The following is a 17,150-nucleotide window of genomic DNA, read 5'->3' as shown; positions in this document are numbered from 1 at the left end:
ACGGGAGAAACTCTCCTGTCGACTTACCTTACTCTTTTCATCAGGGGTAGAGTACAGGGGTTGACTGGAGAGTGATCTGCTTTCGATTTGGAGGGTCTTCACTAGACCCAGTGGATTGATCGCAGAACGTCAATCCTGGCTGTAGTGTAGACTCACCCTAAGCTGCTGTTTCTCCTGTGAGTCGTATATACCTAGTCTGAGAGTCACCTGACCCAGCTTCTGGATTGGCTGGAGCCTTACATAGGACTGACTCATCCCCGCAGGTGACTTAATCAGACTCTAGTTGATGACTCATCACCTCACAAGTGTACAGTGTACCTTCACATGTGTACCTTCTTCTTCCAAATGTTTTTCCTTGAGACAATATTCTCCACATAGATCAAATTCTTCCTTTGTGTACATAAACACAACTTGTGGTGTTGTCAATAGAACTTCCACACAAATGTCTGACAGCAAGTTTGATTCAAAATGTTGTGAGCATTAATGTGCTTCTCCCTCTCTTCCCCCTCCACCCCTGGAGAGAATCTTCATTTACCTTTCTTCAGTTTCTTTTCTATGATTGCATTAACATTTGAAAATTCAGACTTGGAGTGAAATCCTGACCCCAGTGAAGTCAGTTGGAGTTTTGCCTTTGTCTTTGATGGGGCCAGGATTTCACCCCAAGTAAGTGTTTAAACTTGCAGAGAAGATAAGCTCCACAGAAGGAATGCTTTACAAATTCTGCAGCCCCTCTTTTGCTGGGTTTATAAACTGAATATTTGCAGTCCCAGCAAAAAACATTTAGCCAAAAGTGTGATTAGCCAAATGAAAACTTCATGTCCCTTATTGCATTCTGATAACGGAGGTTGTACTATAATGTTGTAATCCTGGAGAACTACATGTTTTTAAATACATGTTAAGCCACATAGTTACTAGAATCTATTAACTTTGCCATACAGTGTTGTGGACAACTAGCGATATTGGATGAAACAGCACAATGAGGAATGTTTCCAGATTACTATAATCCCTCCTTGTTCAATTTTTCCACACAAATGCTATACGTATACAGTCATCATCCGCACATGAGGATTTGGAGATTTATAGGAAAACCATCAGGATCTTTGTTGGGTAGAGTCCCAGCATATGAATATGGAATAGTGTTCTATGGAGTATAATCATGAGACTTTCTAAACAACTATACTTATTGACAACACAGTGATTGAGTTTGCTCAATTACTCTGCTGCAAGTCAAAAAGAGTTTGTGTCATCATTTGACTTGGAGGTTTTCTCATCATCACAGGGCAGATAAGTATTGAAGACTAAAGGTATGTGTACCTGAGCCCGTTTTCCCTGGCAGCTTGGGACTTCGGTACCTTGCCTGGTTGTGCTAGACATGTTAGCCTGCTACAAACACATACCCAGATCTGAACCATGTCCCCCAACAGCTGCAAGCTTAACTGAAAACAGCTTAAGAAGTGCTCCTGTCTCCAATACCCAGTTCCCAATGGGATCCAAACCCCATCTGTTTTACTCTGTATAAAGCTTATACAGGGTAAACTCATAAATTGTTTGCCCTCTATAACACCGATAGAGAGAGATGCACAGCTGTTTGCTCTGGGTTAATTAATAAGTAAAAAGTGATTTTATTAAATATAAAAAGTAGGATTTAAGTCAGAGGTTCCCAAACTTATTTGGCCTACCGCCCCCTTTTCAGAAAAAAAATTACTCAGAGCCCCCCTTTTCAGAAAAAAAATTACTCAGCGCCCCTCTGGAAATCTACCTTCTTTAAGTGAACAAACAGAAAGATGCAGTGACAAATTTGTGTTCTTTTATGTATCTATATTTCTACCTACGTCCTACAATATAGTAAAGAAAGATGTGTTATTAGAATATTGCCCACGACATCAGGTATACAGTGGTTTTTGCGTAAGATGGCAAAAGACAACCAAACTAAAATACTAATGAAACTAATAAACTGGGTTTTGTTCTTTGCTCAGCATTAGATATATGTATTTGATATTAAACTGTCAAATATCAAACTAAATTTATCAAGAAATAATTAATTAAAAAATAATCAATATGCAATTAAAAATCAGTTAATAGTTTTAATTTAGTTTGCCCTTATTTAAATAATTGTTCCTTATTAACACATGCCTTATTTACCAATTAACACAGATGATTCGATAGATATAAATAAATGTTAATAGTTAACAGTTTTTTTACGATTTCATTCCCGTTTTCGTTAATATTGTAATAAAAAATATGACAAATATATTGACTGTACACTTCAAATAGTACTGTACCGACACAAGCCTGCTATGATTTTATTATTAGTAAGCACTAGAGACACAGAAACGTACGGTAGATATGTAAGAAAATGTATAAAAATACTCACGTGTAAATTGCTGTTTTATTGAAACAACAATAATACAATTTGCTTTGTATGTGATCCGTAATCCGTAAAGATCGAAGGTATTGAATATGAATAAAAAATTTTAGATACTTATTGCACTACTGTTAACTGCTTTTTACACAATTAAGAAACAATCTAAATTAGATTTCATACATGTCGCCTATTTATAGTATCGTATTGTAAACAAGTCATTACACGCACATATTCCTGCCGATGCATGCTGGACTTCCCGACAATGCGCGACACGCTCGCCTGCCAACACTTGCTTGTTAAGAGCTGTTGGCGGACTTGACACCTGATCGGTTATAATTTGTGAATTTATTTGGAAAATAAAGTAATCACTACAACTTTAACTCTATGTTACACAACAGATGAAACATGTACGAACGGTTTTTCAAAATTTTCTTATATTCTTTCTTTATGCTTCCACCGCCCCCTTATTTTTATTCAACGCCCCCCAATTGCACCCGAGGCTACTACTGCCCCCCTGGATCGTTCCAGCGCCCCCCAGGGGGCGGTATCGCCCACTTTGGGAACGTCTGATTTAAGTGGTTCCAAGTAATAACAGACAGAACAAAGTAAATTACCAAGCAAAATAAAACAAAAACACGCAAGTCTAAACCTAATACAGTAGGAAATTAAATGCAGGTAAATCTCGCCCTCAGAGATGTTCCAATAAGCTTCTTTGGTAGACTAGACTTCTTCCTAGTCTGGGTACAGCAATCACTTACACCCCTGTGGTTACTGTCCTTTGTTCCAGTTTCTTTCAGGCATCTCTTTGGGGTGGAGAAGCTATCTCTTGAGCCAGCTGAAGACAAAATGGAGCGGTTTCCAGGGGCTTATATAGTATTTCTCTTGTGGATGGAAACCCCTCTCTTCTCCTGTGTAAAATTCCCTCCACAAGATGGAGTTTTGCAGTCACCTGGGCAAGTCACATGTCTATGAATGATTCGGCTTTTTGCAGGCCGATGCCATTGTTTACATGTTAGTTTGAACATTCCCAGGAAAGCTTAGATGTGGATTGGCATCTTCCAAGGTCCATTGTTAACTAAGCACTCCCAATTACTTGAATAACCCCTTCACACCATGTTGACCAAATCTGCCTTATGTGCTTCCTACAGCAAACACTTTAAATTACAAGCATAGAGCCAATGCTCATAACTTCAGATATAAAAATGATACATGTATATGAATAGGATGAATACATTCAGTAGAACATAACCTTTGCAAAGGTATGTTACATGGCATATCTAGCATAAAACCTATTCCAGTTATGTCATATTTACACTCATAAGAATATTTCTATAAAGCATTATGGGGTGCAACGTCACATACATAAAGATCTTTTTTTCTGCCATAGTGTTCAAAAAACCCAAACTCTTCTTGGCTCTCCTCTTATACCTGCATGCATTTTTCAGGTGTTCCCATAGGTAAGAGTGTTCATTTTATGCTCTGTCCTTCCATCGAGACAATCCTTAGAGGGGATAGGAGAAGCGCACACAGGCTAATTAACTGAGTTTTTACAGCATAGCTCAGCACATATGGTCATCTTTTATATAAGTGTACAAACATCACACACAATCAACATTATTGTAGGTAAATATTTTATAAACCACAACTTTGGATTTGCTCATAATGGGCTGACAGCGTCTAGTGACTTTAATATGACTACACCAGTACAAGTATTCTGAAGGGTGTAAAAATAAAGGAGGCAGCAGAATTGTTTAGAGTGGTCATAACTAAAAATAAGAGAAGGAAATTTAGCAGAGGAAAACTTAGGCTAAAGATCAGGAACTTTTTGCTAATGATGAGGTTTGTTAAGCTGTAGAATAATTTTCCAAGCAAAGGGGTTGAATACCCATCCCTTGGGATGTTTAAACATGGATTGGACAAAGCGCTGAAGACTATAATGTAAAGAACAATCCAACATTGGCCAGGGAGATGGAAAAGATTACTTAATAGCTTTTTTCCATACCTAATTTCTGTGATTCTATGAAAACTTAAAAACCAAATTATTAAAAAGATGAAATGATGCAACACCATTGTTATAAACAAAAGAGAATATCCAGGAGGCGGAGGAAGAGAAGAGCATCAAATGGGTGTTAATAAATCATTGCTTCAGCTGGAAAAAGAATACTTTTAAAAGAAATTTCTACTCGAGGAAAAATGCGTGCAATTAAAAACCACTAAAAATTATTTGTAGAAGAATTAAAATAATTGATGAATGGACTCATTTAAATGCATGTTTGTCTCCTTTGTCCAATAAAATCCTATTTTTCTCTCCAAGGCCGAGGGCTATAAAGAAAATGTGGTTACTTTGGTGAGTTAGCCTCACTTGTTTTACGAGTAAGAGACTTTTGCACCATAAAATACATGATGGCAAACCTCTTGTTCTCGTAACAAAACAAGCGAGGCTATCGCCATGAATTTATGCAGTATTAGGATGATTCATAGTGATGACTGTGCAGAAGACAGAGCTTAACCTTTTTTGAAAACTGCCCCAAAGATATGATCTCACTTCATTCCTTACAAGAAATATTAACGCTTCATATTAGCAAACTGATACAACTAAACATTATACATAATAATCACTATTTCTTATTAAATTAGTTTATTTGGACCAAAATCTTCAGAAAAACTGAGGCTGTTCTAACTTTCTCTTGGGTCCAAATTGCCACTCTAACCACTCTCAGGAAGTAGAATGATAGAATAACAACTTGCATGGAAATTGCTCAGACACTGCAGTGATGAGCAGCAGAAGCATAAAACCTTAAAACCCCCTAAGATAGATAACACCATCTCTACTCCTTTTCCATGGGTCCTGCACTAAGTAGAGCTCAGATGTGCCCTAGGATCTGGCCCTGAGTCTTGGCTACTATGGTGGAAAGACCATCAGGATTTTCCTCAAAGCCCTAAAAGGTAGTGGGCACACAATGCTTTTATCTTCTACTTCCATATATCTATGAATCTCATTTCCTTAAATCCCTTCACACCCTTTAACTTGGTTTAGAGTAATAAACTAAAACTCTCTCTCTCTCTCCCTCTGTGTTTCACACACAGTTATGTTATTTAATTTCTAAATGATTTCCATTTTTGTGGTGTACACTGAGACCATTTTGGCCACAGTTAGTATATTTCAGTCAACCAGGAAAGTGCTATCACTAAAGTGAATGAGTAAATTCTCCTTAAAAGCTATGTGCTTCTCATTGGGCATGATATCCTTTATTTTAAAAAAAAAACATAATTTTCAGGATTTTTTTAAATAAAAAGTCATGATATTTGTCGCTCCAGCCAGCCCACTATTGAGAAAGACGTCTCTGAATTTTCACAGATTGGACTCCATGTATCTCCAGTGTAGTGAGGTAGGGAATTTTTAAACGTTTTGAACTAATACTTAAATAGTATTAAAAGGTGTTAAACATGTTGTGGCAGAAAAAGGATATTGACTTTTCTAATAATGTCCCATGACAAATAATTTATTATTAATTAAGACCTTGTGTGCCATGGCTTTTCCTTTTTATCTTAACTTTTAAGACAGGATGTGATCTACAGTGCACAAGCCTGCTGTGCACTAACTGGCCATGTGGACCCTGCTGCTGCACACTAAAAGTTCCATGGTGCATTTTGACGTACTGTGCTGTAGATTGACAATCTTGCCTGTGCACTAATGTCGACAAGCTCTATGACTTTTGCATTTTTTGCTATGACAAAGCTAGTTCTTTTCTCATTTTTTTGAGATGACAAGCAACCAACTCTAATTACCCCTCATGAGAAACCTGGCTTTTCAAAATACCACACAGTAATATATTTAATCTGAATGTCAAAATTGAAAGATCAAATTACAACTAAAGAGTTTTACAAAGTATAGTCTTCTAAATTTTCTCTGCTTCATTTCATCAGAGCAGGATATAAATCATGGGGATCATTTGGCATCTCTAATAAAAATATTAAAAGCTAATTAAAAGTGTTTTGATTTATCTCTTGTCTTATAGCAAGCTTGAGAATTCTGTTTCTGAAACAGACACACGCTTTAGTCTGGATTCACATTTTCTCCAAGGGATGGTCTGCACACAGATATTCATAGATTCCAAGACCAAAAGGGACCATTGTGATCATCTCATCTGACTTCCTGTAGAACACAAGCCATAGAACTTCTCCAAAATAATTCCCAGAGCAGATCTTTTAGGGAAAAAATACAAACTGATTTAAAAATTGTCAGTGATTGAGACTCTACCATGACCCTTTTAAAATTGCTCCAGTGGTTAATTACTGATTATTATATTTGTATAACTATGTTGGTTTGAGGTATGATTTTTTTTTACCCAAATAGTAATAACAGTACAACCCCTAGCATTGATGCAGTTACACCAGTATAATGGTGCCAGCTTCTTCTTCTTCTTCTTCAGTACCCACCCATCAATGACAACAGGCCCAAGGAAGTCTTTCTTCCCAGTACCAGCTTCATTCATCTTTAAACCTGGTGGTTCTATATTATCCTATTTTTAGCTCCTTGGTCTACAGTGCTTGCACAAGCTAGGCAGTCCTGACCTAACATCCAGTGACCTGCTAGCAGCTACCAAAATAGCAGCTGAATTCTGACAGGACTCCAGCCCTTGGATCTGATTGGGGGTCCCAATTGGTCCCCAGCCTCTATTTAACCCAAGCACAAGCACAGGAAGTTGTTCATGCAACTGAGTTCCCCCTGCTTGGGGCTGCTTATTGTGCAGTACCAGCTCCTCCTGCTTTCTACTAGATCTTCTGGTAACCTGACCCCACCTGCGTCCTGACATCTGATGCTCAATCTGGCCTGTCTCATACTTGGATCTCCTGGTAACCTGATCCCCTGATTCTAGGTTTTGCCCTCTGGCTTGCCTCGGATTCTGATCTCCTGGTATGTGCTCTGGCCTGATTCCTGCTCTGACTAGGTCAGACTGTCCATACTCTGGTCATGACAGTTGCCATATATGGTATCATTTTGGGGTCCACTCTTGACACATGGCCAAACAATCACAGTGGTCTTTCTTAGATCTTCTGTAACAGCATTATTTAGTGCCCTAGCTGTTGTCTTTTTGCTTCATATCTTATCTTCTGCAGTATTGAAACTCTCAGTATGTACTTCAGCCAGTTTATTTCTGCAGTCAATACCTTTCATTCATCAGTTTTGCTTGTACTCCAACATTCCGACCTACACAGCCATATCGGTATGACAATTGTCTTATATATCCTGATTTTCATTTTTATCTCAATGTCTTTGGCCTTCCAGATATTAAAGAGTTTTCCAAATGCAATAGCAGCAAGTCTGATTTGTTGTGGTTTTTTGGTCACAATTCCCGTTCTTCGATATTAGTTCATGGAGATGCACAACTTTTTCTACTCATTTTAGTTCCTTTTTCTCTGACTTTGATCTCTGGTTCTTCCTCTTGTCTTCCAATTGAGTCTGAATTTTCTGCTTTCCAGGTCTACTCTGTAAATCCGCCTTGGTTAATGGTATGAGGTCAATATCTTTTACAAACCTAAGGTTATTCACTGTCGTCCCACTTAACATGACTCTTCTGATTTCATCTCGCAGTGCTGCAGCTATTATTTCTTCCACCGCCACATTGAATAAATCTGGCAAAAATGTCTATCCTTGTCTCACTCCTACAGTCGTCCTGAATCCTTCTGTCAGCTTCTTGTCTACTCTCATCTCACTCATTGACTTGCTGTAGATGGTTTCCTGTCTGCTTGATCAATTTCTTGGGGATGCCAGACACTCTCAGGTCTCTTCATAATCGTTAATCCTTTCCACCTTCTTTGCCAAATGCTATCAAAAGCTTGTTTGAAGTCTATAAAATTATTGTAACAGGTTCAGTTATGTTCTATGTACTTCTCCAATATCTGGTCTGATATCTGGCTATAGTGCTATAAATACTTTTAATATCTGTATAACTATGTTCATGCTGGGGTGGGGTAGAGGGGAGAGTTGTATTGCTTTAATTATGTCAATATAGTTAAAGTGATACAGATTTTGTTACCTGCTGTTGGCCTGTCGTTCTCCCTCCCACCTTATCCCCTAAATCTGCCACAACCTCCTTCCTCTGCAGGTCGTTGCATCGACGGGATGAGTTGAGAACTATGTGAGTGTCAACTTTCACTTTCTCATATAAGTTTGCCCCTTCTCTGCATTTTTTTCAAAGGAAATGATATAGGCCAATATAAACAATCCAGCTGTAGTGTTATAGGAAAATCTTGGTAGTGTCACTTAAAGTTAAGATTGACCTACACTTCCCATTATAAAATCTCATTTCCAGTTGATTATAACTTTGCCAAACTTGAACTTTTTGGGCTGAAAATTTCCTTTTTTTTTCTTTCAAATATTTAGCTAAAATGTTTTGGCTGTTTCTGAGAATGAGATTGTGGGAAAATACATAATTTTGCATTTTTAAATCTTACAACCCTTTGAGCAGCTTTTGTTCCCCCATACTTTTGGAGCAGGAACTTTGAAATTTGACAAAGGGTGGCCTTTGCTGTCCCTGTGAAATTCACCCAAATTTGGCCGAGTTATAAGCTTCTGAAAAACCTCAGTGTTCAACAGAGATGTGTTAAAATTCGGCAGCTAAATTCTCTGAAGATTCCATCTGCACCGGGTGTACTCCAGTCTGCAGCAGCAGGCACTAAGCAGCATTTTCTCTGCAATTGCTGCTTGTGGAGGCCGGGGGAGGGACACTGTGGTGCCAGATACAGGAACCAGGAGCAGGGAGACTGTGTGCTCAATGTTCCCCCTGCAGGTTCCCAAAAAGTAGAGGAAGAGGAGGAAGAAGCAATCTGACTGAAATGCAGTTGATGGTGGACTGGACCCGGGAAGCATTGGGATGGGGGTGGAGGGAGAAGGTTGGGTCAGAGAGCCTTAGGAAGAAGACTAGGCCTGGGAGTTAGGATCTGGTGGGGATGGGAGAGAATACTAATGATCAGTTTAGCAAGGAGACTGAGACTGGATATAGGCAAGTTCTGGGCAAGGAAACTGGGACTGAGGGTGTGTGGAGGAGGGGCTGGGAACCAGTGGAAGAAGTGAAGAGAGATCAGATGAAGAGCCATAAGGGGGGGCAGAAGATTGGGCAGGAGACTGAAATGGGAGGAGGAGCTAGGTGGGAGGGTGGAGGTTGGGATGAGTTGATGGTGTGGGAGACACAGGACTGGCACAGGTACAGGCCAGAAGGAGCATTGGCATAAGGATAAGTCTTGGGAGGAATGGAGTTGAAGGGTCTGTGTCCACAAGAGCACAATACCTCCAGAACCTGGAATCAAAAGCAAGTTTTCTTAGTCTCCACATTCCTTTGCTGTCAGCAAATATCTGTGAAACCTACTGGCAAAGCGTGTGTTCCATCCTTCTCTAGAGTTGGTTTGTATAGAGGATGACAACCTACTACTACTATCAGTTACTTCATTAAGTGACAGAGGATGTGCTGTGGATCTAAAAGGTCCAATCCTGTTGATGATCTGTATAAGTGTCAGTATGATGGAATTTCTGTGTTTTCAGTTTGCTTTTTTAAAAACCTAGAAGAATATGGACCAAAAAACCCCTGTTAAAACAGCATAATTAAGGTTGCAAAGTCAAACACTCAAAACGTAGGAAATGCCAAAATGAAAGTTGCCTGTGGAACTTTTAATTCAGTCCCCTAGTGCACATGCATTATGATTCAGTCTTTAGTAACACAACAACATACTTTTTTTTTCAATAGGACCCTTGATTCATTCAGTGCACAGGATGGACCATGCTCTGGGGATGAATCAGGGTTGAAGGAGACTGTTGTCTGTAGGATCCCTGCTTTATTTGTTGCAGAAGTTGGAAGGTGTGAATGAGGGAGGGGATTACATGAAGGAAAAGGATGGCCTCACAATTAAACTTTAATACTGTCCTGGAGAATGGGATTCTATACCTCCCTCTGCCACAGAGTTCCTGTGTGACACTATTCAAGTCACTTAAACCAAACTTTTCACAGGGGCCCACTAATTGTGTGTTCCTCATTTTCTGAATGCCCAACTTGAGACTCTGGAATCTGATTTGCAGAAGTGCTGGGTGCTCATATCTGTAAATGAAGTTGCTGGGAGCTGTTCGTTGAACGTATACAGTGCTATATAATGCTGAGTACTCTGAAGAATCAGTCCCTAAGGGTATGTCTTCACTGCAGCTGGGAGCATACCTCCCAGCTTGGATAGCCAGACGTGCTGGCTCCGCTCAAGCTAGCATGCTAAAATTAGCAGTGTGGATGTTGCAGCACTGGCGTTGGCTTGGGCTAGCCACCTACGTAAAAACTTGCTTGACTTCTTGGGTCCAAGCTCAGGTGGCTAGCCCATGCTGCAATGTTCACACTGCTTTTTTTAACAAGCAACTTGAGCAGAGCTTATGCATGTCCAGGCTGGGAAGATGTACCCTTAGCATCTCAAATTGAACACCAAAAATTAGTGGATACTTTTGAACTTAATCTTTCTGTGCCTCTGTTGCTCAACCGTAAAATGGGGATGATATCACTTCATCTCACAGGGGTATTGTGAAAGTAGAGTTATTTAATGTTTGTGAAGCAAAGCACTCAGATACTACAGTGATGAGCACCATAGACACATACCCATGAGGAGGAAATCAATACTTCAGTCTTCAAAGTAGGGTTTGAATAGTGTACACTAGAGACTAGGGCTATAGATTGAACAACAAGGAGAAAACAAAATATTGAATAGCTGCACTTAAGTGAGCACCATCCATTCTGTGCACCACATGAGGTGAGGGTTCTGTGGCAAGAATTACACGTGATCATGTAATTAAAGACTGTATCATGGGAAACTGTATAATAAATTCTGGCATTTCCTAACTTGTGAATGCTTGACTTTGCAACCTTAATGTTCTATTTAATGGAGCTTTTTTATGTGTAATCTATCATCTATGCCATTACTGAAATGTTGAGTAAATGTAGTGCTTATATTTATTAATATTAATAAATTGCATTTAGTCAACATTAGTAAAAGACCTTTGAAATCTGTGGATTAATCATTATATAAAGTGACAAGGTGGGTGAAGAAATATCGTTTATTGGACCAACTTCTGTTGGTGAGAGAGACAAGCTTTTGAGCTACACAGAGCTCTTCACGTCTGGAAAAGGTCCTCAGGGTGACAGCTAAATACAAGGTGGAGCAGATTGTTTAGTATAAGTATTTAACATATATTGTCAGAGATCATTCAAGGTGATAAAGGTTGATAAATGCAAAGTAATATAGTATAATATATATACCATACTATATTATATAAATATAATCCCAACTATACATAAAAAATCGTGGGATCTAAATTAGCTGTTACCAGTCAAGAAAGACCTTGGAATCATCATGGATAGCTCTCTGAAAACATCCGCTCAATGTTCAGTAGCAATCAAAAATGCTAACATTGTTAGGAACCATTAGGAAAGGGATTGAGAAGAAGACAGAAAAATATAATGCAACTATTTAAATCCATGGTATGATCACACTTTGCTGCATGCAGTTTTGGTTGAATAGGGAAGTGTTATGTACTCCACCTCGTAACACAAGAACTAGGAGTCACCCAATGTAATTAATAGGCAGCAGTTTTAAAACAAATAAAAGGAAATACTCTATAACACAATACGCAGTCAACCTCCAGAACTCATTGCCAGGGGGAAAAGAGGAGAGTTTAAGAAAGATTTATTTCAAATTGATCCAATAAAAGATACTACCTCACTCACCTTGTATCTCTAATATCCTGGGATCTACATGGCTACAACAACACTGCAAACATAATATAAAATGTTACTTTTATAATATGAATATCATTAGAAATTGTTTATATAGTTCAAGTTAAAGGAGGGTTTTTGTTATTTTTAAAAGTTAATTTGCTGCTTGTGAAAGTTGGCAGACAGCCTTGAGCACTAAGGTCTTCCATTTTCCTACAGAACATATAAACCAGGGCAACAGAGGTGCAAGCTTTGCCGAATGCCTCTCCCTGATTTAGAAGCACCAACTCCTCCAGGGGTCAGAGGGTAGTTCATTTTGATGTTGTCTGTCCTCTCTGCTGAGATTGCCAGGGTGCCAACAAGTACCAGTTATGGTGTTCTTTTTTTAATATGGACACACACTTGGTAGGAATGAGACCAATTCTTTAAATGGGATTTTTAGGACAGGGTGAGTGATTTAGAAAAACTTCAAGACCATCTGAACACACTTTTTGTTTAATGTGAAAATTGTGCATTCGGGTCTGGCGTATTCAACAGCAGCAGGTCACTCCATGCTCTGGGAGCTTATCCAAATAAGTTCAGGTTCTGGCTGTTACATTTGATTAACTTGAACCACCCATATCATGATGTAAGCGTCCTTATATGACAATTGCTGCCAGGAACAGCTTGTTCACCAAGAAATGAATGTAGGTAGCAACAGGAGGCAGCACTGTATGATGGATATGGCACTGAACTGGGAGCTAGGAAATCTGGATTTTATTCCTGGCTCAGCTACTGGTCTGCTCTGTGACCTTGGACAAGTCACTTCACTTCTCTGTGCCTTGGTTTCCCAAGCTGTAGCATGGGAATAATGATACTTGTCCTACTTTTGTAAAACAGTCTAAAAAGTGCTATACAAGAGATTATTACAATTATTATAGTTAAAAGAGGGCTGACAGCCTTGAAAATGGTCAGTCAAGAAGCCTGCCCCCAGAGGAAAAATCCAACTATTTCCCTATATTGTCATCCTTTTCCTGACAGCCATAATCCTTTCCCAGAGTGTGGGTTAGCTTGGGCTTCTGTCATTTTGTAATGACATCCACAGGAAAGGTATGAGTTCATCAGGTTTGGAAGATAGAAAATGAACAGTGATTTCATTAGGTTCACTCTTCACTAATCTTTTAGTGGTTAACTTTGCTGTCCTCCCTTGTCAACAAACCAGAAGGTTATCAGTTGAAGTCTAACTCAAACTCACAGCCCTTCTGGATAGAGCAATACAGTTCCAGCATTTGCTGTAATGTGGGAGCTGCCATCTTTCATAAGAGACATTAAATGCAAATCCATTCTACTTTTCTCTGGTAGAATTTAAATTTCTTCTGTGACCCATTTAATCCCAAAAGACCCCTAAGCATTTTACAAGCAATCAGTATTTAATTCTTACCACACCTCTTTAACTAATATTTTAGCAGTAGCCTCTTCATAGCTAAGGTTGCAACCATCTTCCATTCTAAAGCCCTTTCATGATTCCCCTAGAACGTTGGCTTGGGAAATTGGTTTGGCCTGAAAATTGCCATATTTATTCTGAAAACAAAGCCAAATGTTTTGGTAAAGTTTGAAGAAAATAAAACAGTTTTTGAGCTCCAGGTCATTTAAAAATTATCCTGAACTGACTTTTGCCTAACCTTTCCTTCTCTCTGTCTAGCTAAAGAATGGCTTGTTTTCTAGATGGATAAATTAGGGAACATACAAATTAAGTGACTTGTCCAAGGACCGTCACCCAGCAAGGCACCAGAAGCAGGAACAGAACCCTGTAATACTGACCATCAGTCCCCTGCTCGAATCTCTAGACAACATTGTTTTTTCTGGCATACTATGAAAAGGGTGGAGGATAACCCTAGTCACCGCCACAGTAATTGTCCTCCCAATTAAAATGAGAGCCTGAATTCTTGCTAGCATAAGTCCATTGACTTCAGTTGGCCCTGTATTTCTAATATCCATCTATTTTCACATAATAGAGAGAGAGTTTTTTTATTTCTTTTTTTCACTGGACATTTATTATTCTAACAAGTGTGTTCCTTTATCTAAGGGTACAACTAATGTGAAAGAGCTTCACTGTATTTTCTGTATTTTGATTTACAGAAAATATACCTCTTCAAATAACTGTTCTTCTGTCACGTATTCGTCTGAGAAGGATTTTCTGTAACCATGGCAGTTATTGTGTAAGAGTTGGTTATCACTGGTGAGGTTGCTATCTTTTTAGTCTTCAGCAACAGCCTTTTCAGTAAATCTTGGCTCCATTAGCACAAGGAAAGCTGTTTCTTGTCAGATTTCTTGGCTGATGCTCTCCTTGATGTGACCTCTCACTTTGGGATGTGTGAGTGACATTGAGTTATATCACATAGCATAACATAACATTGTGGGATTGCCATAGCATGACACTGCAGCAGGGATCTTTAAAAATGATGAGATTTTCTCGAATAATGAGTTAACAAGAACGATACGCCGAAACCAAATTGGGACAGGCTCTCTTCCCTGTTCTGGCTCTCTTCCCTGTTCTGGCCCCTTCGTGCTGCTGTGTGTCTGGCCAAGTGAAATTTCCCTCATCATGGGGGAGTTCACATCAGACAGACACAAAACTGGCATAGTGAGATCCTATGCCACCTTCCTACCAGTTCCAGTGTAGGGAGTGGTGCCAGAGGCAAAATGGGGCACGACTGGACTGCTACTGTGCTCCAGTTCTTTGAGACCACTGTCAGCCTGGAGCTGCTCTAACCTATATTGGGGCTGGAGCCAAGGCTGGCAGAGAATCAGGGAGCTGTAAGCAGATCCCCGATGACGTCTTCCTTCTTTGCTGTGCTGAGCAGATCTGGGTGACAGCAAAGAATCTGGCCCATTGTACCCTGGGAATGGGAATCACTTTTAAAATAATTGTATCATGGTCTAGTACTATGGGAACAGAACTAGAGGTTAGAATAGCTGGGCTCTTTTTCCAGGTTCTGCCACTGACTTATTGTTGTATGACCCTGGCCCAGTTTATCAAGCTCAGTTTCTTCATCTGTAAAAGGGTCTTTGGGAAGGCTTTATGATCTACAGATGAAAACTAATAGGTATTTTTATTATGACGGTACTTTATATGTAAAGTAGCACAGTGCCCAGACTCGTGCTGTACTTATTCCTTGACTACCAAAGGCCACATGGTCACTGCTGTACTCAGCAGTGGATGATGGGAATTGGGGTTGCCAACCCTCCAGGATTGTCCTGGAGTGGAGTCTCCAGGAATTTAAAGATTAATCTTAATTAAATATTATGTCAAGTGATAAAACCTCCAGGAATATGTCCATCCTAAATTGGCAACCCTAATGGGAATTCAGGAGGTACAAACATCAAAAACTTCAGAAGATTAGTTATACAAACCTTTGGGAGCAGTCTGCTGTGCCAAGCTTTCTCCCTTCCCTTTTGATCCTTTCCTCCCAGCACAATTCAACTCTTTTCATCCTGCCATGTTGCTCTCTTTGGGGTTGGTGGACTGTCTTTGGGGCAGCCCGCTTTCCACTTCCAGTGTGGGATCTTCTTGTATTCCCATAGTTCAAAGAAGCAGGACCCACTCCTACTTGGGCCATTTTTCTTCCTGCTTTAAAATTCAGTGGCACTCTGGAGTTCCCATCCAACATACAACTTGCAGTGCACCAAAATCTCAGAACAGGAGGATGGGAAGGAAAGAAGCAGCTTGGATGCTGTGTGGTCTTGAGAGGCAATTGTCCCATGGTGCCACTAAGGCTGAAGGCAGTCAGAGAAGTGGGTCTGTTGAAGAGGGAATGCAGCTGCGATGCAGCGGTCCAACCCCTGAAGAAAGGGACTGGAACTCATCAACACCAATCCTCAGCTGACCAAGGAGGTTGTTACAGATGTGAACTGCTCCCTCCCCTACCAGAATGCTCCCTGCCCTGTTGCCCCAAGAATGAAGAATTAACTCAGTATATTTTACTTAAGCTACATTTTAAAAGGTTGGTCAACATCTATTTACAACACATGCACTCTATTGACTATCCTATATTTCTGTGGCCCTCAGCCTTTATCAGGATTTCAGCACTCAGACTCCTGTGCCCATCTGGAATCCCATTGACATTAGTTGGATTCCCTCTTAGCAGATCCTGATGCAGGATCAAGTTCCACTCAAGCTTTTCCTCTTTTTGCTTTGAAAGCTATTAAAAAGATAGTGTGAACAGTAAGTAAAGGCTGTGTCACAAACCAAGAATGAAAGGAAACTCCCCTTAGCAGAACTGGGTAACCATATTTGCACAGAATGAAAAACCAGTAAAAATTCTGGCTTTTCTCCAGACATGTTTGTATTGTATTTCATATTGCAGAGAAGCAGGCTTCACTGTATATAAAATGATGCTAGAATGAGAGCTTTCATTTGATGATACTGAAGCTATTCATTGTACTAGGAATCAAGGTCACAATTTTCAAGTGTAGGTGCCTACATCCATATTCAGGTAATGGAATAAATGAGGTCCGATTTTCAGAGGTGCTGAGTGCCTGCAGCTCCCACTGATTTTAGTAGGAGCCCCTTCCTCCTTAAAATTTGTCCCATTAAATGAGTTGCCCAAGTGCATGTCATGAATTGGTGACGGAACTAGGAATTCAGTCCTGGAATTCTAGTCACCAGTTTTCTATTTGTGTTGTTGGAAAAATGTGGCTATTGATGGCCACAGATTGGTTACAATGGAGTGTTTCCAGCCCCCCAGAAGAGGTAGGAGTTGCCTTGTGTTACCTGCAATGAGTCCTGTGATTGAGTGGTGCAGAGCTGGTGGTTTTTGGAAACAGCCATGTCCATTCCTTCTTGGCTCTTGGAGGGAAGGTTGCTTTGACACAAGCTTTTGAACTGGGTATTCAGGAGAGGGCAACAAAGGCAAGACCCCCCCAAATTTATATATTTAAATGGCTGTCTCTCATCTCTGTCCAAGTAAAAACAAATAACAGAGCTATTGTGGGGGGTAAATCAATCTGTATAGCCATTGTACTCTGCAGTATTTATAATCATATCTGTTATAGACCTCATT

Source organism: Malaclemys terrapin, chromosome 3 (genome assembly GCF_027887155.1).
Source record: "Malaclemys terrapin pileata isolate rMalTer1 chromosome 3, rMalTer1.hap1, whole genome shotgun sequence".
NCBI lineage: Eukaryota > Metazoa > Chordata > Testudines > Emydidae > Malaclemys > Malaclemys terrapin.
This window is presented reverse-complemented; position numbering follows the sequence as displayed.